At 43.3% G+C, this 22,994-nt stretch overlaps 1 protein-coding gene across 2 annotated transcripts in view; it reads left to right on the forward strand.

Annotated features, from left to right (window-relative positions):
- grip1 (glutamate receptor interacting protein 1) overlaps positions 1–22,994 on the forward strand; it is a 384,971-nt gene that overhangs the window by 112,781 nt on the left and 249,196 nt on the right. The gene's annotated exons all lie outside the window — the stretch shown is intronic.

Here is a 22,994-nt window from a genome sequence, read left to right on the forward strand (position 1 = left end):
GTCTTTGACCTGCCGAATTATGTAGCTTGTTATCACTCTGTAAATTTCCTTCATTAAGAAACCTGATCTTTTTCTCTAATCTTTTAAAAGATCAACACATGTCTGATCAGAAAGGAATTGTGCTCGAGGGTTCAGAACCACTTTCTGTGTACCCTTGTTGTGTGGAATTCCTAATCCAAGCAGAAATGTTATGAATTTGTTGCTATAGCAACATCTGTTTATACTCTGAGGGAGGTTGCAGTGTGAAATTAAATTCCAAGAATTTTGAAGAATACTGGTTGTGGTTGAGTCTAGCGCTGCTAACAATGATGTTAATGTACATTTACAAATTCTGTGGACCCATTGGATGTATTGCATAATCTTGCTCTGTGTTGCTGCTTGCAGTTCTGCTTTACCTCTTGTTTCTGGCTCAGAAATCTGTCATTAAGTAAAATTGCCAATTTCAAAAGCAGAAGCCACATAGACAGTATCATCTTCCCAACAGAAAGATACCACACAAGACTTGTTGAACTGTCACAAAAGTAACTGGTTCAAAAGAAATCACTGGTGACAATGTTGTTTTAATTAAGTATGACTTCTCAGAAGATTTAGAAAATTAGGTAGTTCATGGCGCCCTGATCTCCTCACTAATTTCAATTTGCATCTTTATCTATAATGTTTTCCCGAAGTTTATCTGTTACCCTTGTGCATTTCTGTGCAGTAGTCAATTTCATTGCAACATATTTGAGGAATCTTCCTGCTTGTTTCCTTTAATAAGTAGCAGCTCCTAGAATGAATCAATCTTGTTGTACAGGCAAAAGTGCCCACTCCAGCAGAAAGGCAGCTACCTCATTTATAAAGCAATAACAATTGAAGTGGAAGAAGTGTTGCTCCAGAGGTATGCAATATCATCTCGGAACTGAGTTGATTACAAATTATCTACCCTAAGAAGCGCTTGCAGTACAAGTCAAAATATTTTTTTCTGGACTACCACATTGTGTTGTTGCCGAAGACAGCACCTAGATATTGTCATCAGAGATATTATCCACTTGTACCTCCTATCATGCAACATAGAGGCCCACCTTGTTCCTCCTTCCCTTGCTCTTTTGGTTTCATTATTTTTTGTTGCTGCCATCCAAAGTCAAAATTGCACTTGACACAAGGTCAATGGGTCCAAGCCAGACATCAGAACTCCTGGGTATAATCTTGTATGACATATTTCCTACACGGCATGAGAATCCCTGCCCTACATGGCAGTGAAAGGCCTGAGACACTGTGCCTCGTTGAGAGTTTCTGTGTTGCATAAGTTGTGTCTCTATCTGTCTCTGCCTATATACAAACACACACATTGCGATTTGGCAACAGCATCTGAAAGTGCAGCCTTTGCTTTCACACATACACTGGTGATGTTCGATCAGTAGTTCAGCACACCACCTCACCTGCTATTGTCAAATGATCAGACAGCTTATCCAACTTCCAGTATTGAGTAAGCAGATGTTTTATTTGATTTTAAATAATGGGAAGACGAACCTATTGTTTTCAGTCTTGGCCCCAAACGCTCTCACTTTGCTGCTGATGCTGTCCCTCTCTCTGAGACTAGACCAGACTTACCTGCTTCATTTTGACCCTGAGATGGGCTTCAGACCATAGATTTTCACACATAATAAAACTACATATTTCTACCTCTAACATTGCACAATGTCACTCTCTATCGCCTCATCTCTGCTGTAACCCTTATTCAAGCTTTTAATACCTCTAGACTTAAGTATTCTAACACACTCCTGGCTGGTTTCCCTGATTTCAGCCTTAAAATGGAGATCATTCAAAACTGTATTATCCCTGTCCTTGCAGCAAATCCTTTCCACTGATCACACCCGGCCCTAACTGACCCACATTGGCTTTTGGTCAAGCAATGCTTTGATTTTAAAGTTTTATTCCTTGCAAATCTTTCCAGGGCCTATCATCATCTTTTCTCTGTAATCACAGACAGACCTCAAGCCCTCTGAGATATGGTGAGAATTGTAAACTGTAACAATGACAGAATGGCGGTCTAAAACTTCAAAAAGATATTGAACAGTAGTGAAGTGAATGGACGAGTGGCGGATGAAGTTCAGTTGAGATGTATGATATATTACATTTGATGTAAAGAACATGGACAGACAATAGAAAATGAAGAGTACTGTTCTAAAGGGTGTACTGCAGTGGAGATCTGTGTATATACAGACATAAGTTGTGAAAGTTTGCAGGACAGGAAGAGAGATCCGTTAATCAAGTATATAGTATTCTAGGCTTCATTAACTGGAGTGTTGAGAACAAAAGCAGTGAGTTTATGATGAAGTTATATAAGACATTGTTTAGATCTCACCTGGAGTATGGAATACAGTTTTGGGTAATAAAAGTCCCCCGGTAGAGCTATTCTACACTTGTCTATAATTTCCCTGCAAGATTGTTCCTCTATATTCTTCTCACTAGCTGGCAAACGATATATTACACTGAACAATGTAATTGCACCCTTCTTATTCCTTAAATATAGTCAAATTGATCACGCCCTTGAACTCTCTGAAACATTCTCTCTCTCTTTCTCTTTCTCCAGTACTCTGCTCTCTCCTTAACTAAAAATGCCACCTATTCCCTTCTTTAATACCCTAACCTATTTCTTTTCGAACACCTCAAGACCAGGATTATTTAACCCCCAGATCTGCCTTTCCTACAGTCCGATTATTGTCTCCAATTCATAATCCCGCAAGATGATCTGTGCTTATGACTCCCGAATCTTATTAACTATACTCCATGCCTTCAATGTAACCCCAGTTTAGATGTCATTCCTTTTGTCCTTAATTTGACTCCACCTACTAAATTACTTTTTCTCTATTTTAGTGCTTTCTGTCTGTCCCAGCGTTTGTGCACACTATTACTTTCTGACATTCTTTCCTGGTTCTACCACCCCACCCCCCCACACCCCCCCCCCCCCCCCCCCATCTCCCAATTTGAGTAAGCACTCCCCAAAACCCCCAGCAAATGCTCTACCAGCAAATCCATCCTGGCACTATTCACCTTGTTCCCTCAAACCTATTCCCATTAAACTGCTGAACACCCATTCCTGGCTCCCATGTAAAGTGAAGAAGTTGAGGGTTTTTCTTATTCTGAACTTTTTCCTTCAAATCTCTTGCATCTCATCTCTCCTGAGGGGAGAAACTACAATCCACAATCCTACATTCCTTGCTGACTACAGACCCCATCGCCAATCATCTTTGAAATCTTTTGAAGTTTCTGTTGTTAATCAAATCCAAGCCCAACTTTCCAAGTGTCCATGCTTGAATCCTCCAGTCAGGTTTGTAGAATTGTAGGATCCATAGAGTGGAGAGAGGCCATTCAGCCCATTTGAGTCTGCACTGACCATCTGAAGAGTAACCCACCCTTACCCAGCCCCAGCCCCCAACCCGCCTAGTTTGTAGACAACAGAAAGCTGGGTGTGAAGGTGAACTGTGAGGTGGGTGTAGAGGTGATGCACTTGATTGGATGAGTGAGCGGGCAAAAGCATGGTAGATAAAATATAATGTGGATAAATGTAAAATTATCCACTTTGGTAATGAAAACAGGAAGCTAATTCATTTATCTGAATGATAATAGCTTGTACACACATTGCTGAAAGTGTGCAGCAAGTGGTAAAGAAGGTTACAGTATGTTGGCCTTCATAGTGAGAGAATTCAAGCACAGAAGCAGAGAGATGTCTTGCTGAAATTATACAGGGCCTTGGTGAGACCGCACCGATTGATGTACAGTTTTGGTCTTGTATCTGAGGTAGGAAGTTCTGGTTATGGTGAGAGTGAAACAAAGGTTTATCGGACTGGAAAGGCAGGACTTTATGAAGTGAGACCGGATCGGTTAGGACTGTATTCACTGGAGAAGGGATATCTCATAAAATCCTATAATATTCAAACTGGACTATACAGGGTTAAATGTGCGAATGATGTTCCTGAAGACTGGGGAGTCTAGAATCGGGGCCACAGTCTAAGGAATGAAGTAGGTCATTGAGGATTGAGACGAGAACTTTCTTCACCCAGCGAATAAAGAGTCTGTGGAATTCTCTGCCACAGAAGATGGTTGAGGCCAAACCATTGAATGCTTTAAAGAAGAGTTGGACATAGTTCTAGGGGCTGAGAGGGTTAAAGGATATCGGGAGAAAGCAACAACAGGGTACTGACTGGATAATCAGCCATAATCATATTAAATGGTGGAGCAGGCTTGAAGTGCTGAATGGCCTACTCCAATTTTTGGTGTTTCACATTGAGAACACTCTGCATACGTTGTGTGGTATTATCGCTATGTTAAATGGGATAATTTTGTTCAAAATCTAACAGCTCAAGCTTTGGTCTCCATGAAGTGCTATGGATCATCAGCCGAATTTTGCTCAACCATAATCTGCAATCTCATTGCCTGGCATATCCCCCATTTCACCATTACCATCAAACTAAGGGATCAATCTTAGTTCAATGAAGCATCCTAGAGAACCTGCCAGGAGTAGTGTCTGGCAAACCTAAAAATGAGGTGTCAACCTGGTGAAGCTGCTTGTCAAACAACATAAGGAGTGAATAATAGACAGGGTTAAGCAATTCCAACCCCCAACTCAAAAAGAGAGATAGATATTTAATTTTACCTGCAATGCAGGGATGTTAAATTGATGCCCTTGAGCAATGACCTTCACAGTCATCCTTCCACAGCATGTCAGGCTGCACACACTGTCTGATCAGGTGTTGCAAACATGTTTTAACCCCACTTCTATATATTCCTAAAAAGGTAAAATGTGAGTCTGTCTTTCATCTCACGTCCTCTGTCAGGAACATGATCCACAGTAGATGTTTTTGCTGCTAAGAAGAGATAATTGGATGGCCATGCATCTCTGCCCTTGCATGTCTTGCTGTTTGCAGTTTCCTCAGCATGCTTCAAGATGTTACATTCTAGGGGTTCACAAAGGGAATCTTCCTGCACTCTGAAATTAAAACTTCAAAGTTACATGCTCAGCCAGGCTTGGCTTGTAGTCCTTGTGTTTTAAAGAACTCATGTCTTATCCAAAGGCTCATAATGCCAGTAAGTAATCTGGAGTTCTGGTCTGTTGTGACAAAGGGATTTACTTAAGGCCATAAGACATAGGAGTGGAAGTAAGGCCATTTGGCCCATCGAACCCACTCTGCCATTTAATCATGGCTGATGGGCATTTCAACTCCACTTCCCCCTCACTCTCCCTGTAGCCCTTAAATTCTTGATCTCGCAAGGAATAATCAATCTCTGCCTTGAAGACATTTAACGCCCCGGCTTCCACTGCACTACTTGATCCCCCCCAGAGAACTTTACATGCCCATGAGTTAACAGCAACAAGAAACTTAAGATAACACGTGGACTGGCAAGCTGCTTTGTATTCAACTGCACAGAGTTGCCTCCCTACACAAATGCTCTGTGAAGTTGGTCAATCTCCAGCAAGAAAATACCCATTTTATTTTACTCTATTGTAGACACTCATGAAATTGATGCATGCGTGGGCATTCCTAATTCAAAGTGTGGCATCGATTATATTAAACATGATCTTTCCATTTTGAAGCATTTTTCATTCGGTGTATATTTCAAGTTTTTTTTTCCCAAGCTTGCTTTCGTGTTTAATTAAACACGCATGTGCTGAGAAGACTCAAGGGAGATTTTTTAACTGTATACAGGTCTACTCCAAGATTATCTTGCAGTTTTATTTTGTAGCTTGCTGCTGCTGATGTCACCTGGGGTTTTAACTGCTCCCAGCATCATTTTAATTATAGAACTGTATATTTCATTACTATTTAACACAAGTATGGTGTCACTAGACAGTTTGAGTTGGGAGCAAGGGGCAATGGAAAATAATTAAATTCATGCTACCGAGCTGTATGCAGTGAGAATTGGTGGGCTGTTTTTTTTCCCAGTGCTTTGCTCAATAAGCTTTATCTGTTGCTCCTTTTCTTGTTTATTTTGCATTTAATTAAACATTTCCGTTGACACTCTTAATGTTTTGCTGTTAAAGCCAGAGGGTAACCAACAACCAGTGTGAAATTTAGTTGTTCACTTTGTTGACTGACTGCTAATAGCTATCTCGATCTGTTCAATTGTAAAACATTTATTTTCTATTCAATCGATATGTGTATTAGTCTGATTTCAACCGGTTCAGAGATTTGGTGGAGAAAACTTTTAGGCTCTCCTTATCCACCCTACCTCAACACACTGCACTTGATAATCTGAGTCTTTTGGTCATTTGACAGAAAATGCTTCAAATCAGATGAGGAAGTACTGATTTAATGATTTAATACAGGTAGATTCAACCACTTTTGATATGTAATTTCCTGCCTGACCTTTTTGAGTTTAAATTTTAGAGTGCCATATATTCTTAATTTGAATTAGGAACATTTGAATTAGCCAAGATGAATTACGTGGTTTATCACTAAATTATTACACTTGCCTTCAAATCTTCATAGTGCAAACGAGTAAGTTTGAATTATGTACCGTGATAATGGGAACTGCAGATGCTGGAGAATCCAAGAGAACAAAGTGTGGAGCTGGATGAACACAGCAGGCCAAGCAGCGTCTCACGAGCACAAAAGCTGACGTTTCGGGCCTAGACCCTTCATCTGGTCTAGGCCCGAAATGTCAGCTTTTGTGCTCCTGAGACGCTGCTTGACCTGCTGTGTTCATCCAGCTCCACACTTTGTTACTTTGAATTATGTCCTTTGATTAAGTCTGATTCTCACTATTGACACAATTTATATTCTGTTCACAATAGTATTAAACAATATTAATTTCCACTATGTAAATACAATACTTGGCCGATGTTGTTGAGTACTAAGACTTCATAACTTTTTGTTTTATTTTGAATTAAAATGTTGGGAATATTATAAATATCCTTTTCTCCACCATCAGTGGTTTTAACACAAATCGCTGGTGGCTGTTTTATGTTAAAGCATGTACTCCTTCACCATCCAGTTTCAGTTGGACAAGCAGCTAGCAATACATAGGAATTTAGATAGTTTAACTTCTCTTTGTATAATCATTTGGCATCCTATACATTTAATAGCTTAAATGTACTTTGTAAATATTTTTTGGCTCAGTCCAGCTGTTGCCATCTTTCAACATCACTATAGGAAATATGTTGCTTATGTAGGTGAATTGTCAAGTCAGTTTTTAGAATAATTAAGGTGGCACATGTGTCCAAACACAACATAGTCCATCTGCTTTAATAACTTTGTACCAGTTGGAATTTATGTGCAGTTGAATCACTTTTCTTTGCACAAGAACTCCTTGGAGCCCTTCCTACTTGACACCTGGATCAGCCTCATCAGTAATTTCTGTTATTTGGCAGACACAAATATTCTAATTAAGAGGATCAATTTTCTTCCAGCCCAACACATGGAAGTCTAGATTACTGTTTTGCAGCTAAAAATCTATACATCTCCTTTAAAAGAAAATGCTTTGTGGGGGAAAAGTTAATTCACTCACTCTTATTTGTTCATAATTATTAAATTTATAGCATTTATCTCAAGGTACATTTTAAAATTTGCAGCACATTGTTCGTTTCGTTTCTGCTTCCTTGGTCAACTGAGTTCAGGAGTGTCCTAGGTCCAAACATCAATGGTACAAATTTGCTTGTTGTAAACAGCCTGTTTAAAATGAATTTCAGAGTTTTTTTTTCTCTATCCAGTGGTTCCAGAAACACAGCACCAAACTTTCTATGACCTGCTAGATAGCAAAAGCAGTGCAAATGCAAAAAAATCTAAAATTAAAAGTGTACAAGATCTACTAGCAGTCATAAAAACACAAGATAGGTAGATGTTCTTTTGTGTTTGCCTTTGCTGTAAAACATAGAAGCCCTTTGAATTCTTTTACGAACCGCTTTATTTTGGCATGAGTCATCCTCCCTTTGCTGGACTCTTCCCCAAATGTAAAGGATAGGTAAAGGAAAACGTAAACCAATTTTTTTTTTGACATTAATGGTGTCAAGTTTTAACTTGATACCTGATACTTGAGACCTTTCATGGACCAACATGGTTTAAGAAAGGCAAATACTAACATAAAATGGCTGACCACAGATTATTTTCCTGGACGTTCCTTGATGTGGAATAAATGAAACCATCTACACTAAAATTACATTTTATCTGAAGACATGAAAACTAGACAATTAAGTCAGTATTAAGAATTTTGCTTCAAATGTGTAATAATGTCACATTCAAAGATGGAAGGCTCACACACTAGTTCGTCAGCTTGGAAAGACAGTGGAGCCAGACTTGGGAATATACTGACAAATCATATCTCTCCCTCTCTCCTGCCTCCTCCGTTTCCTCCTCCCATGTCATCTTGAAAGACCACATCTAGTGAAAAAGGACACTAGGGAAACAATTAATCACCAAGGGCTCGAATATCTACAAACTCTGCCACTGATGCAGATACCAGTCAACAAATAAACATCTGTGTTGACAAGATGAAAATCTAATGTCTCAAGGACTGTAAGAAATTATATCTTGTGTAGTCTTTATTTTTCCTTTATTATGAGATGCTCTTTTCCTTGAAACTCATTACCTAGATTTGTTGTGACTGTCTTGAGGGGAGTTTTGAAAGAGGAGAGCTGAACTCCCTTTCCAATTTGTTGATACCAAGTTAGTGCATGGACTTTGGTTAGAAGACTATTTATCTCAACTCCCAATGCTTTTGGGTCCCTTTTTTATTTTAACACGATCCTATGAAGTGTTGGTTGAACCATACCTGGAATACTGCATTCTGTTCAAGTCTCCTATAAAAACAATATCTAGGCTCTGAACTTGGCGAGGAAAATAATTCCACTGATGATACCAGAATGTGAGGTTGTATCCATCAGGGAAAAAACAATCTGTCTGCTCCTGAAAAGTGATCACCTAGCTTGCCTTTCAAAGACTTTTGAAGGAGTAGACCGTTTCTATAGTCTCCACTTGTGTGGAACAACAAAAACTAAAGACCACCAATATCAGATAGCCTTGAAGAAAATAAATCAGGAATTCAGAAGGAATGTCATTGCCCAGAGAGTGGAGAGAATGTGGAACTCCCCATCGCAGAGAGTGGTTGAGGTGAGCAGAGTGGATAGATTGAAGGGGATACTGGATAAGTACATAAGGGAGAAGACTCGAGTCTCCTTCCATTCCTTTGTCACCGAAGTATCTCATGTCAACTAGTTGGTTAGGTGACTTTTTGGTGACAAAGGAATGGAAGGAAACTTGAGTTGAACATAAATGCCATTCTAACCGCCTTGACCAATAACCTGGTTTTGCATTGCATATGCAATGTAATTCACTGAAATTTATATCAATAAGTGCTGTAATCCAAATGCTGATCCTGGTACATTACCATACATTACACTGCAGTTTTTTAAATGACCTTTCACAACTGCACTCTGTTTACTATTGTGTGTCCCATTTTATATCCATGTTGCTATTCCACTTAATTGAAAATTTACTATAATTGTGTTACACGACAGTTTACCCATTAACTTTCAAAATACCCTGTTTGTTTAATGTTAATTAGATCAAGTGAAATATTTCCTTTGAAAAGTATACCCTTGTGCAACTATTTGGTTGAAAATTACACCTAAATGGAATTAAATTGTCCTTGAGCAGTATATTGGTGCATTAATTGTGTTCTTTGCAAGCTGTTTAGACATTAGTCTTCTCAGTTTCTGTGTCAGTGGATCCTGATTTCATTTGGAACGTACATTGTTTCTTGGCAAGTGAAAGCTGGGGGTTACAATATGATATTGTTGTAATCCAACTTGGTTGAAATGCCACCGATGGAAGCAGAGACAGAAAGCAAACATGCATTTGTAGGAGGATGAGAATGAGAGTGTGCTCGTTCCATAAACATCAGGTTATCTAAAATTGTGCTGCTCCTATCCTACCCTGCAACAAGTCCTGGTCTCCCATCATTTCTATTGTCCCTGACTTGCTTTGGTACTTGGTTCACCAATCCCTTGTCATGTAAAATTTTCATTCTGTGTATTTAAATCTTTAAATGTAACTAACTTGAGTGTGACGATCCTTCCCCTTGAATGCCATACTTTTAATTGAGTGTTTGCACAAAACCCTATCCCTTCGCCCCACAACTGGGTGTCATGCTGAGTTGCATCCTGTCCCTAAATCCCACCACTTTTTCATTTTCTTGTTACAAAAGCACATGTTTAAAAAGAATATTGTTTATCCTATCCCACCTCCCCCCTTTGTCTTGCCATCAACTTATTGCTATTCCTTTTTGCGTTGTTGTAGGATATTTATTTACTAAACTGCGATATAAAATGTATAGCATTGTGATTAGCCTTGACTGTTAAGGCCAAATCTTAAACATGATATTCCCTATAGAGCGTTCAATAACTATGCAGTACCATTCTTTTGCTGCTTTGTGTCTTATTAATAAGAAATTGCCATTCAATAAGCAGAAGAATAATTACTTTACATTGCTTTAACAGAAGAAATGAATAAACTGGTTTATTTTTAACTTTCTTACATTGGGGAGTTTACCATTATTATCACATTTTGATACAGCAATTTGTTGTAAAATAAGCTACTGAATGTAAATCCTCCATCTCATAGCTTCAGCAAGGAATAGAAAGGCCTTCTGGAGTAAAACGTTAGTCAATACTGATAGGATTGAACAATAATTTCTTGTAGTTTGTAAAAGTAACCAGACCATCCATCTGTAAAGAAATCCAAGGTCAAAAGCATAATGTTGTCCCTTAGATTTCAGATAAAAAAGATGAGACTGACAGTGTCAGTAGTTAGTTAATGTTTGCTCACCAAGCGTGAAATGAAACTTAGAAGTGTTACTTGGTTTTACTTATAGATTTACAGCAATTATTTAAACACTGAAAAAGATGGATTACCTCTGTTCAAATAATGCATTTGAAATTTATATTTCATTAAAATCTTCACATCTTCCTAAGAAATGTGATCAGGATTTCGGCTGACTTTTTTTTGATTGGAATTTACACATGAAATCTTTGTAAATATTAATTTTATAAATTTGTGAGATTTTGGCCCTGTTGGCAAGGGTAGCATTTTATTGTCCATCACCATTTGCTTGCAAAAGTGGTATTGAGTTTCAGGGTCAGAGACAGGAATTACTGCCTTGGTGCTGCTCTTGGCACAGGCTTTTAACCGAGCATAATGTACCTCTACAGTTCAGGGCCCAGGTTATTGGACCCTGGTGTACCCCCATATCCCGGGCCCTAGCGTGCTGCCTTCGTGTAATGCTGCTGGGCTTCTGAAGACGTTTCCAGTCAGCTATTAGGGAAGGAGTTTCAGGATTTTAAGCCAGTGACAATCTATCAAGATGAAGGTAGGAATGTTCTCACACACCTCAGGCACTTGACGTTTCTTGGCTTTAGTAGGTGCTGCCAAGCATCCCAGCAGTATAAGATAGGGAGTATAAACTGTAATCAAAAAAGTAGGAGGAATAACAGTTTAAGTTGCTGGATGAGGTGATATTCGAGCAGATTCCTGTTTTCCTGGATAGTATCAAGTTTCTTCACTGTTGTGGGAGTGGCACTGGTGCAGGAAGTGGAGAATATTCCACGATGCTCCATGTTTTGCTGGTGCAAGGCAGGCTTTAGGATATTGGAAGGTGAATTACTTATTTCAGAAGATAATCTGTTGTTGCAGTCAAAATATGTGTGGATGATTCACAAATGTTGGTGCTGTGCAGAACTTTGGTTAGACCACAGCTGAAGTACTGTGTGCAGATCTGGTCTCGGCACGACAGAAGGGATGTGATTGCAAAGGAGGGGGCTCGGGGAGATTCATCAGGATGTTGCCTGAGATGGAGCATCCAACTGTGAGGAGAGACTGGATAAGCTCAGGTTGTTCAGTTTGGAGTGAAGGAGGTTGAGGAGACACCTCCTTGAGAGGCAGGGACAGGGTGAATAGAAATCAGCTGTTCCCCTTTGTTAAAGGATCAAGATCAAGGGGGCATGCTTCTCAAGTGAAAGGTATGAGGTTTAGAGGGGACTTCAGGAAAAAGTTTTTATCCACTGAGTGGTGGGGTCTCAAATGCACTGCCTGGGAGGGTGGTTGAGGCAGGTTAGGAAAGTGATAGCCTCGTGGTATTATTGTTGGACCCAAGTAATGATCTGAGGATGTGATAATGGGAACTGCAGATGCTGGAGAATCCAAGATAATAAAATGTGAGGCTGGATGAACACAGCAGGCCCAGCAGCATCTCAGGAGCACAAAAGCAGATGTTTCGGGCCTAGACCCGTCATCAGAGAGGGGGATGGGGTGACGGTTCTGGAATAAATAGTGAGAGGGGGAGGCGGAGCGAAGGTGGAGAGAAAGGAAGATAGGTGGAGAGGAGAGTATAGGTGGGGAGGTAGCGAGGGGATAGGTCAGTCCAGGGAAGACGGACAGGTCAAGGAGGTGGGATGAGGTTAGAAGGGAGGAGATGGAGGTGTGGCTTGGGGTGGGAGGAAGGGATGGGTGAGAGGAAGAACAGGTTAGGGAAGCAGAGACAGGTTGGACTGGTTTTGGGATGCAGTGGGTGGATGGGAAGAGCTGGGCTGGTTGTGTGGTGCAGTTGGGGGAGGGGATGAGCTGGGCTGGTTTTGGGATGCAGTGGGGGAAGGGGAGATTTTGAAGCCGGTGAAGTCCACATTGATACGATTGAGCTGCAGGGTTCCCAAGCGGAATAGGAGTTGCTGTTCTTGCAACCTTCGGGTGGCATCATTGTGGCACTGCAGGAGGCCCATGATGGACATGTCATCTAAAGAATGGGAGGGGGAGTGGAAATGGTTCACGACTGGGAGGTGCAGTTGTTTATTGCGAACCGAGCAGAGGTGTTCTGCAAAGCGGTCCCCAAGCCTCCGCTTGGTTTCCCCAATGTAGAGGAAGCCACACCGGGTACAATGGAGGCAGTATACCACATTGGCAGATGTGCAGGTGAACCTCTGCTTAATATGGAAAGTCATCTTGGGGCCTGGGATAGGGGTGAGGGAGGAGGTGTGGGGGCAAGTGTAGCATTTCCTGAGGTTGCAGGGGAAGGTGCCGGGTGTGGTGGGGTTGGAGGGCAGTGTGGAGCGAACGAGGGAGTCACTGAGAGAGTGGTCACTCCGGAAAGCTGACAGGGGAGGGGATGGAAAAATGTCTTGGGTGGTGGGGTCGGATTGTAAATGGCGGTAGTGTCGGAGGATGATGCGTTGTATCCGGAAGTTGGTGGGGTGGTGTGTGAGAACGAGGGGGATCCTCTTGGGGCGGTTGTGGCGGGGGTGGGGTGTGAGGGATGTGTTGCGGGAAATGCGGGAGATGCGGTCAAGGGCATTCTCGACCACTGTGGGGGGAAAGTTGCGGTCCTTGAAGAAGGCCAAACGCCAACTCTCCGACACCATCTTCTACTGCCCCCTCGATCATGACCCCACCCCGAGCACCAAACCATCATCTCCAACACCATTCATGACCTCATCACCTCATCACCTCAGGAGACCTCCCACCCACAGCCTCCAACCTCATTGTTCCCCAACCCTGCGCGGCCCGTTTCTATCTCCTTCCAAAAATCCACAAACCTGCCTGCCCTGGTCTACCCATTGTCTCAGCCTGCTCCTGCCCCACTGAACTCATCTCCACCTATCTGGACTCCATTTTCTCCCCTTTGGTCCAGGAACTCCCTACCTACGTCCGTGACACCACCCACGCCCTCCACCTCCTCCAGGACTTCCAATTCCCTGGCCACCAACACCTCATTTTCACCATGGACGTCCAGTCCCTATACACCTGTATTCCGCATGCAGATGGCCTCAAGGCCCTCCGCTTCTTCCTGTCCCGCAGGCCCGACCAGTCCCCCTCCACCGACACCATCATCCGCCGAGCCGAACTCGTCCTCACCGTCAGCAACTTCTCTTTCGATTCCTCCCACTTCCTACAGACAAAGGGGGTGACCGTGGGCACCCGCATGGATCCCAGCTATGCCTGCCTCTTTGTAGGTTACATGGAACAGTCCCTCTTCCGCACCTACACAGGCCCCAAACCCCACCTCTTCCTCCGTTACGTTGATCACTGCATCGGCGCCACCTCTTGCTCCACAGAGGAGCTCGAACAGTTCATCCCCTTCACCAACACCTTCCACCCCAACCTTCAGTTCACTTGGGCCATCTCCAGCACATCCCTCACCTTCCTGGACCTCTCAGCCTCCATCTCGGGCAACCAGCTGTAACTGATGTCCATTTCAAGCCCACCATCTCCCACAGCTACTGAGAATACACCTCCTCCCACCCACCCTCCTGCAAAAATTCCATCCTCTATTCCCAATACCTCCGCCTCCGCCGCATCTGCTCCCACGATGAGGCATTCCACTCCCGCACATCCCAGATGTCCAAGTTCTTCAAGGACCGCAACTTTCCCCCCGCAGTGGTCGAGAACGCCCTTGACTGCGTCTCCCGCATTTCCCGCAACACATCCCTCACACCCCGCCCCCGCCACAACCGCCCCAAGAGGAGCCCGCTCGTTCTCGCACACCACCCCACCAACCTCCGGATACAACGCATCATCCTCCGACACTTCAGCCATCTACAATCCGACCCCACCACCCAAGACACTTTTCATTCCCCACCCTTTGTCTGCTTTCTGGAGAGACCACTCTCTCCGTGACTCCCTCGTTCGCTCCACACTGCCCTCCAACCCCACCACACCCGGCACCTTCCCCTGCAACCGCAGGAAATGCTACACTTGCCCCCACACCTCCTCCCTCACCCCTATCCCAGGCCCCAAGATGACTTTCCATATTAAGCAGAGGTTCACCTGCACATCTGCCAATGTGGTATACTGCCTCCATTGTACCCGGTGTGGCTTCCTCTACATTGGGGAAACCAAGCGGAGGCTTGGGGACCGCTTTGCAGAACACCTCTGCTCGGTTCGCAATAAACAACTGCACCTCCCAGTCGCAAACCATTTCCACTCCCCCTCCTATTCTTTAGATGACATGTCCATCATGGGTCTCCTGCAGTGCCACAATGATGCCACCCGAAGGTTGCAGGAACAGCAACTCATATTCTGCTTGGGAACCCTGCAGCCCAATGGTATCAATGTGGACTTCACCGGCTTCAAAATCTCCCCTTCCCCCACTGCATCCCAAAACCAGCCCAGTTCGTCCCCTCCCCCAACTGCACCACACAACCAGCCCAGCTCTTCCCATCCACCCACTGCATCCCAAAACCAGTCCAACCTGTCTCTGCTTCCCTAACCTGTTCTTCCTCTCACCCATCCCTTCCTCCCACCCCAAGCCGCACCTCCATTTCCTACCTACTAACCTCATCCCACCTCCTTAACCTGTCCGTCTTCCCTGGACTGACTTATCCCCTCCCTACCTCCCCACCTATACTCTCCTCTCCACCTATCTTCTTTTCTCTCCATCTTCGGTCCGCCTCCGCCTCTCTCCCTATTTATTCTAGTTCCCTCACCCCATCCCCCTCTCTGATGAAGGGTCTAGGCCCGAAACGTCAGCTTTTGTTCTCCTGAGATGCTGCTGGGCCTGCTGTGATCATCCAGCCTCACATTTTATTATCTCTAATGATCTGAGGACCTGGCTTCAAATCCATTCACCTCATTGATAGATCAGAAAGAGACCTGTTCGTTGATGATTGCAAACTCTTAGGTCTTTTTGTAGTTCCTCACAAAATGAAATCATCTACGCTTGCATGCAGCAGGGCCTCAACAACATTCAGACTTTAGCTGATAAACAGCAAATAACATTTATGTGTTATGATCCCAGATAGTCATCCACTCTGACAGAAGAAGGTTGCAATGTAGCCTTGACTTTTCATTCGTACACTGGCCACTCAACATTGACAATTTTAATCTGTTGGTCTCTGGCATCACTTGCTCACTTTCAGGGTAGGGGAGTTCAAAAACTAGAGGGCACAGGTTTAAGCTGAGAGGGGAATGATTTAAAAAGGGGCCTAAGGGGCAACTTTTACTGGCGTGTGTACGGAATGAGCTGCTAGAGGAATTGGTGAAGGCTGGTACAATTACAACATTTAAAGGGCATCTGGACGGGTGCATGAATAAGAAAGGTGAGAAATACAGGCCAAATGCTCGCAAAAGGGGCTAGATTAACTTCGAATATCTGGTCAGCGTGGACAAGTTGGACTGAGCGATTGGTTTTCGTGTGAGATTTCTCTGACTCAATGAGCTCAGTCTATACTATATTGTTTATATCTATATGTAGTTGTGTATTGTCGCTTCACCAGGTTGGCGTCACATTTTTTGGAATTTTTGGCGATTCTCCTGGCATGCTGTGCTCCTACCGCCCTTGTTGAACAAGGTTGAAGTCCTGGTCCGGTGAAAATAGTAGAGAAATAACTGAAGTCATGTAGTTTTTCATTCTATTTGAATTCAATGCTGCTGATGCTGATGGCTCCCATCATAGTATGATAGACCTATTATGAGCTGTAGGTCTGTCGTGAACCTATCCCATTTATCGTAGTGGTAGTGCCATACAGTGTGTCAAAAGGATGCATCTCTGATGGTAGATTGGTGAGGACACGTCTAGTTGATTTAATTGGTTCTCTCACCATATGCTGCAGACTTAGACTGGCAGATATGTCCTTCAGCACTTGGCCAGCTCACCAGCGGTAACCTTTGAACATTTCTTTGAACGTAGAACATGGAACATTACAGCACAGTACAGGCCCTTCGGTCCTCGATGTTGTGCCGACCTGTCATACCAATCTGAAGCCCATCTAATGTACACTATTCCATGTACGTCCATATGCTTGTCCAATGATGACTTAAATGTACTGTTGTTCTTGTTGCTTTCAGTGCTTCTTCCAATGGTGTCCAACATAGGAAATAATTGTAGAAGTAGGTCCTACAGCCAACAAGCTGCCTCCATTATTTAAATGATAACTGTTCTTCAAGCTCAATTTCACTTTCCTGCCCATATCTTGATAATTGGAAGGACCAAGGATATGTCTTTCCCATTTTGAATATATAAACCTGAAGGTACTACTACAATCTTCTGGAGCAGAGAATTCTCAAAATTGACAACTCTTTGAGGAAAGGAAGTTCTCCTCTCCAATCAACACGAGTGCCCTTTCGGATATTTTCTAATCAATCCATTCAGAGATTACCCACCTCTGTAGCAGGCGGGACTTGAATCTTGGCCTCATAGCTTAAAGTTAGGTAAACTGCCGCTGTGCCACAAGAGTCTCTGTGAGTTACCTTTTAACCTTGGACAGTGTCCCTTTTGTCCAAGCAGGGGAAGTAATCTCTTGGTACCCACAATGCCCAGTCCTTTCAGAACCTTGACTGTTTCAATGAGATTCTCTCACCATTTTAAACATGGAGGAAATTACACAATAACAGCGGGAGGGAGGTAAATAGTAATCAGCAAAAGGTTTCTCATGCCATTGCCTTGAGCTTTCAGCTGTGCCAGACATTATGAAGATTTAGTTACTGTTTCATCTCCTGTTGAGAAGAGCAGGTCTGTCCTGCCAATGGGACATATGGGGGGATGCTGGGAAGGATTCTAGGGCAATAGCTGAAAGCTATGATTCATACACTATTCAATTGTTGCATGAATATTCTTTTGAGATGGTTGTCTTGGACACGTGAGCAGGCCATAATTCTCCGAACTGTCTTAAAGTCAATGACGGTGCAGACGACTAGCAAATTGCAAACCTTCTGACTCCATCTGCTGAAGAGTCATTGGACTCAACATCAACTTGTTTCTCTCTCTACTAATGCTGCCTGACCTGTTCAGTTTCTCTGGCACTTTGTGTTGTAAACGTGACACCATTCTTCCCAAAGGTGAGTTAGGATAATCCTGGTAATTACAGACAGGTCTGCTTAACTTCAATGCTGGGGAATCTGAGTGCTAGAATGTGTAGAACAGAAATGTTCACATTGGTCATCAAGCACTGATCTACCATTACTCCCATTTCTCAGCACGTAACCCATAGCTTTATACATTGTTGTTTCAAATGATTCTTATTGAATCTAAATGATTCTTAAACCTTGTCGTGGCTACTGCCTGCATCACCATTTCAGGCATTGAATTCTAGATATCCACTATTTTCTGAGTGAAAGATTTTCTGTTTTAATACCCTCTAAGCCTTTTGTCCTTTAGCGAAATCAGTGTGCTCCAGGTTCGACCGCTATATTAAGGGAATTTGCAATAGAAATAGTACCACATGGACCAGTATGGGTCACTCGAGGAGATTCAGCATGAATTTCTTAGGATAGAATAGTGTTTAATTAAATTTCTGCATTTCTTGAAGGGATAAGAGAGGCTGATGACGGTGATGTTGTTGATGTGGTAAATGTGGATTGCCAAAAGACATTTGATACATTACCACACAACAAACTGGAAACCAAAATTATAGCACTTAGAATAAGAGGGCAGTAGGAGAATGGATACAAAATTAGCCAAGTGTTGGAACACAGAGTAATGTTTAATCGATATTTGTTGGGCTGGATCAAGGTTTGCACCCGAGTCCCCAGGGAGACTTTGCTGTACAGGTGGCAATTTCAAAGTTGTAAAATGATACAAAACTTGGAATCATTGTAAACTGTAAGTCCAATATTTTGAAGGATGTGCAGGAGTAGTGTGACTGAGGTGTATATGTGTATAAGATGGCAAGACAGCCATAAATGGCAGTTAATAAAATGTACAGTATCCTAGAATTTATTGTGGGGTTAGGCACAACAGCAAGGAAGTTATGCCGAATATGTATACAACTCAAGTTAGATATCAACTGGAGTATTTTATAGTTCTGGAAGGCCCACTTTAAGAAGAATATGAACACACTGGGGAGACTGCCAAAGAGGTTTACAAGGACAGCTCCAGGAATGAGAAACTTCAGTTTATGAAGATAGATTAGAGCAGTTGGGACTGTTTTCTTTGAAGAAGGGAAGGCTCAGAGGAGAGTTTATAGAAATTTTCAAAATCCTGAAAAGCTTGGACAAAGCAGACATGAAGAAATTGTTCCCAGTTGTTAAAGGTGAAGAACAAGAGGGCAAGTATTTAATGGACTTTGTTTTTGCCTTTTTCACAAAGACTTTTTCACAATCTTGAGCAGTCGGGATCTGAAATGTACTGCCTGGAAGTTTGATTGGGGAAAAGTTCAATTAAAAATATGCAAGCGGGCATGAGGTAATGGTTAGTTTGAATACAAACAATGTACAGGGTTAAAGGGAACAGAGAGGAGAATAGCACGAAGTCATAATGCCCATTCAGAGAGCTGGTGCAGACATAATGAGATGAATGGTGTTTTTCTGCGCTGAAACAATTTTGTGCTTTTGCAGGGGTAATGGGAACTGCAGATGCTGGAGATTCCAAGATAATAAAATGTGAGGCTGGATGAACACAGCAGGCCAAGCAGCATCTCAGGAGCACAAAAGCTGACGTTTCGGGCCTGGACCCTTCATCAGAGAGGGGGATGGGGGGAGGGAACTGGAATAAATAGGGAGAGAGGGGGAGGCGGACCGAAGATGGAGAGTAAAGAAGATAGGTGGAGAGGGTGTAGGTGGGGAGGTAGGGAGGGGATAGGTCAGTCCAGGGAAGACGGACAGGTCAAGGAGGTGGGATGAGGTTAGTAGGTAGCTGGGGGTGCGGCTAGGGGTGGGAGGAAGGGATGGGTGAGAGGAAGAACCGGTTAGGGAGGCAGAGACAGGTTGGACTGGTTTTGGGATGCAGTGGGTTGGGGGGAAGGGCTGGGCTGGTTGTGTGGTGCAGTGGGGGGAGGGGATGAACTGGGCTGGTTTAGGGATGCAGTGGGGGAAGGGGAGATTTTGAAACTGGTGAAGTCCACATTGATACCATATGGCTGCAGGGTTCCCAGGCGGAATATGAGTTGCTGTTCCTGCAACCTTCGGGTGGCATCATTGTGGCAGTGCAGGAGGCCCATGATGGACATGTCGATGTAGAGGTCAGTACGCCATACTACCACTGACAGACAAGGGTGGCGCAGTGGTAGTATGGCGTACTGACCTCTACATCGACATGTCCATCATGGGCCTCCTGCACTGCCACAATGATGCCACCCGAAGGTTGCAGGAACAGCAACTCATATTCCGCCTGGGAACCCTGCAGCCATATGGTATCAATGTGGACTTCACCAGTTTCAAAATCTCCCCTTCCCCCACTGCATCCCTAAACCAGCCCAGTTCATCCCCTCCCCCCACTGCACCACACAACCAGCCCAGCCCTTCCCCCCCACCCACTGCATCCCAAAACCAGTCCAACCTGTCTCTGCCTCCCTAACCGGTTCTTCCTCTCACCCATCCCTTCCTCCCACCCCAAGCCGCACCCCCAGCTACCTACTAACCTCATCCCACCTCCTTGACCTGTCCGTCTTCCCTGGACTGACCTATCCCCTCCCTACCTCCCCACCTACACCCTCTCCACCTATCTTCTTTACTCTCCATCTTCGGTCCGCCTCCCCCTCTCTCCCTATTTATTCCAGTTCCCTCCCCCCATCCCCCTCTCTGATGAAGGGTCCAGGCCCGAAACGTCAGCTTTTGTGCTCCTGAGATGCTGCTTGGCCTGCTGTGTTCATCCAGCCTCACATTTTATTATCTTGTGCTTTTGCAGGGTCAGGTCTGAATGTCATGCGGTGTTGATGCCAACCATTTATTCACTTTTAAATTTCACATGCACCTGCACATTCCCACCATTTCATAGCACATTCAGAGTTGCTTAGGTTAGACAGGGTAAGATCAGAAGGTCTCCTTCAAGAAAAGATATTACCATGATTGTCCACTGGAATCACACAGTCCCCATTACTCTAACTTTTCGTTCTAATTCATTTAGTGAAGGGAATATAAACTTTACAACTACTGGGTTGGAATATGAACTTGTGTTCCGAGAATCGCACCAAAATTGGTGCTGTAATGGATGGGGAAGAAGGTATCTAAGATTACAAAGAGATCTTGATCACTTGGGCCAATGGCAGATAAACTTTGATTTGGATAAATGGGAGGCGTTGCATTTTGATAAGCCAAACAAGGGCACACTTGTACAGTTAATGGTAGGGCTCTGGGTCACGTTGCCAAACAGAGACCTAGGGGGTCAGGTACATTGTTCTTTGAAAGTAGCATCACAGGTAGACAGGATGATAAAGAAGGTATTTGGTATGCTTGCCTTCATCGCTGAGACCATTGAGAATAGGAGTTGGGACATCCATGTTGAGATTGTAGAGGACATTGGAGAATTAACTTTTGGAGTACTGTGTGTAGTTCTGGTTGCCCTGCTGTAGGAAGTATTTTATTAAATTGGAGAAGATGCAGAGAGAAGATTTTATGGAGGTTGTGCCCGGAACTGGAGTGCTTTGAGTTATAAGGCTAGGTTGGATAGAATCATTAGAATCCCTACAGTGTGGAAACAGGCCCTTCGGCCCAAAAAGTCCACATCGAACCTCAGAGCATCCCACCCAGACCCATCCCCTATAACCCACTTAATCTACACCTCCCTGAACAATTCAGGCAATTTAGCATGGCCAGTCCACCCAGCCTGCATATCTTTGGACTGTGGGAGGAAACCGGCGAAAACCAACGCAGACACGGGGAGAATGTGCAAACTCCGCACAGACAGTCGCCCGAGGCTGGAATCGAACCCGGGTCCCTGGCGCTGTGAGGCGGCAGTGCTAACCACTGGAATAGGCTGTGATTTTGTTTTCACTGGAGCGTAGGATATTGAGGAGTGATCTTATAGAGGTTTATTACATCATGAGGCGCATAGATAAGGTGAATGGCAAAGTTCTTTTCTCAAGAGTCGGGAACATCACAACTAGAGGGCATAGTTTAAAGGTGAGAGGAGAAAGACTTAAAAGGGATCTGAGGGGCAACTTAGTCACACAGAGTAGTTCACAGGTTGAACGAAGTGCTAGAGGAAGTGGTAGATGCAGGTATAGTTACAACATTTAAAAGACAAAGCACATGAATAGGAAAGGTTTAGAGGAAGGTGGCCCATCGGACTAGCATAGTTTGGGAAACTTGGTCGACATGGATAAGTTGGACCAAAGGGCCAGTTTCAGTGCTTCGTGACTCCATGACAATAGGACCCAGCCCTTTGAATTATTAGACCAACAACATAGCCGTGTTACCACATTTGGCAACAATAAAATTTAATATATTTATAGTTTAATTAAATCGATTTTTGGTTGTATACAAGTTGTTTTGAAATAACTTTAGACAGTCTCTCAAAACTAGCATTTCTATTCAAATGTAATTTAGAAATAATTTTATAACTCCTCCTGATTCCCTAGTGTGTCATGTTCCTTTTCACAAAAAAAGCAAAGGATCAAAATTTAGCTGCCATGTCAAAAAGAAACTAGGTACTTGATCCTCAGGGTGACTTCAAAGTACATTTCATTTGAAGATGAAATGACTTGCTGGTTGACTTAGATCGAAGAAAATCTTGTTCACAGCAGAACAGAATACCCCACTCAGCAATCCTCATTGAGAAATGGTTTGATTAACTGCAATCCGAAACCTCCGGCTGCTGGAAGTCTCGGGTCAGTAAAACAAAGGACTGCACTAAAATCACTGTTTGACGACTCTATGCAAACGATGCCTTACTGACTGACAAAGGAATGTAATTTTATTTTGCATTCCTTACAGATTCCTACCTTATCTGTGAATATGTAATTAATGTGTTATCCTGAAGCGATTTGTGCTTTTACTAAAAAAAATCAGCATTTAACTTTTGTCTAGACTGTTAACCACCTCTTCCTCCCCCAAAAAAATTAATCCGTTCACGCTGCTGAGAATCTAAACAGTAAGAATCTATTGTCCTTGACTCTGTGTGTGTGTGTGTGTGTGTGTGTGTGTGTGTGTCTGTCTGTCTGTTGCTTGGAAACTCGGTTGAAAGATCAAACACTCAAGTATCCTGAACCACCTCTAATTGTCTTCCCACTGCTGATGAACATGTTGTGGTTTCATGGTAATACCTTGAACATTGAAAACAAATCGCAATTTGAACACAACCGTCCAGAGAGCTAAGGT

Source organism: Stegostoma tigrinum, chromosome 18 (assembly GCF_030684315.1).
Source record: "Stegostoma tigrinum isolate sSteTig4 chromosome 18, sSteTig4.hap1, whole genome shotgun sequence".
Taxonomy (NCBI): domain Eukaryota; kingdom Metazoa; phylum Chordata; class Chondrichthyes; order Orectolobiformes; family Stegostomatidae; genus Stegostoma; species Stegostoma tigrinum.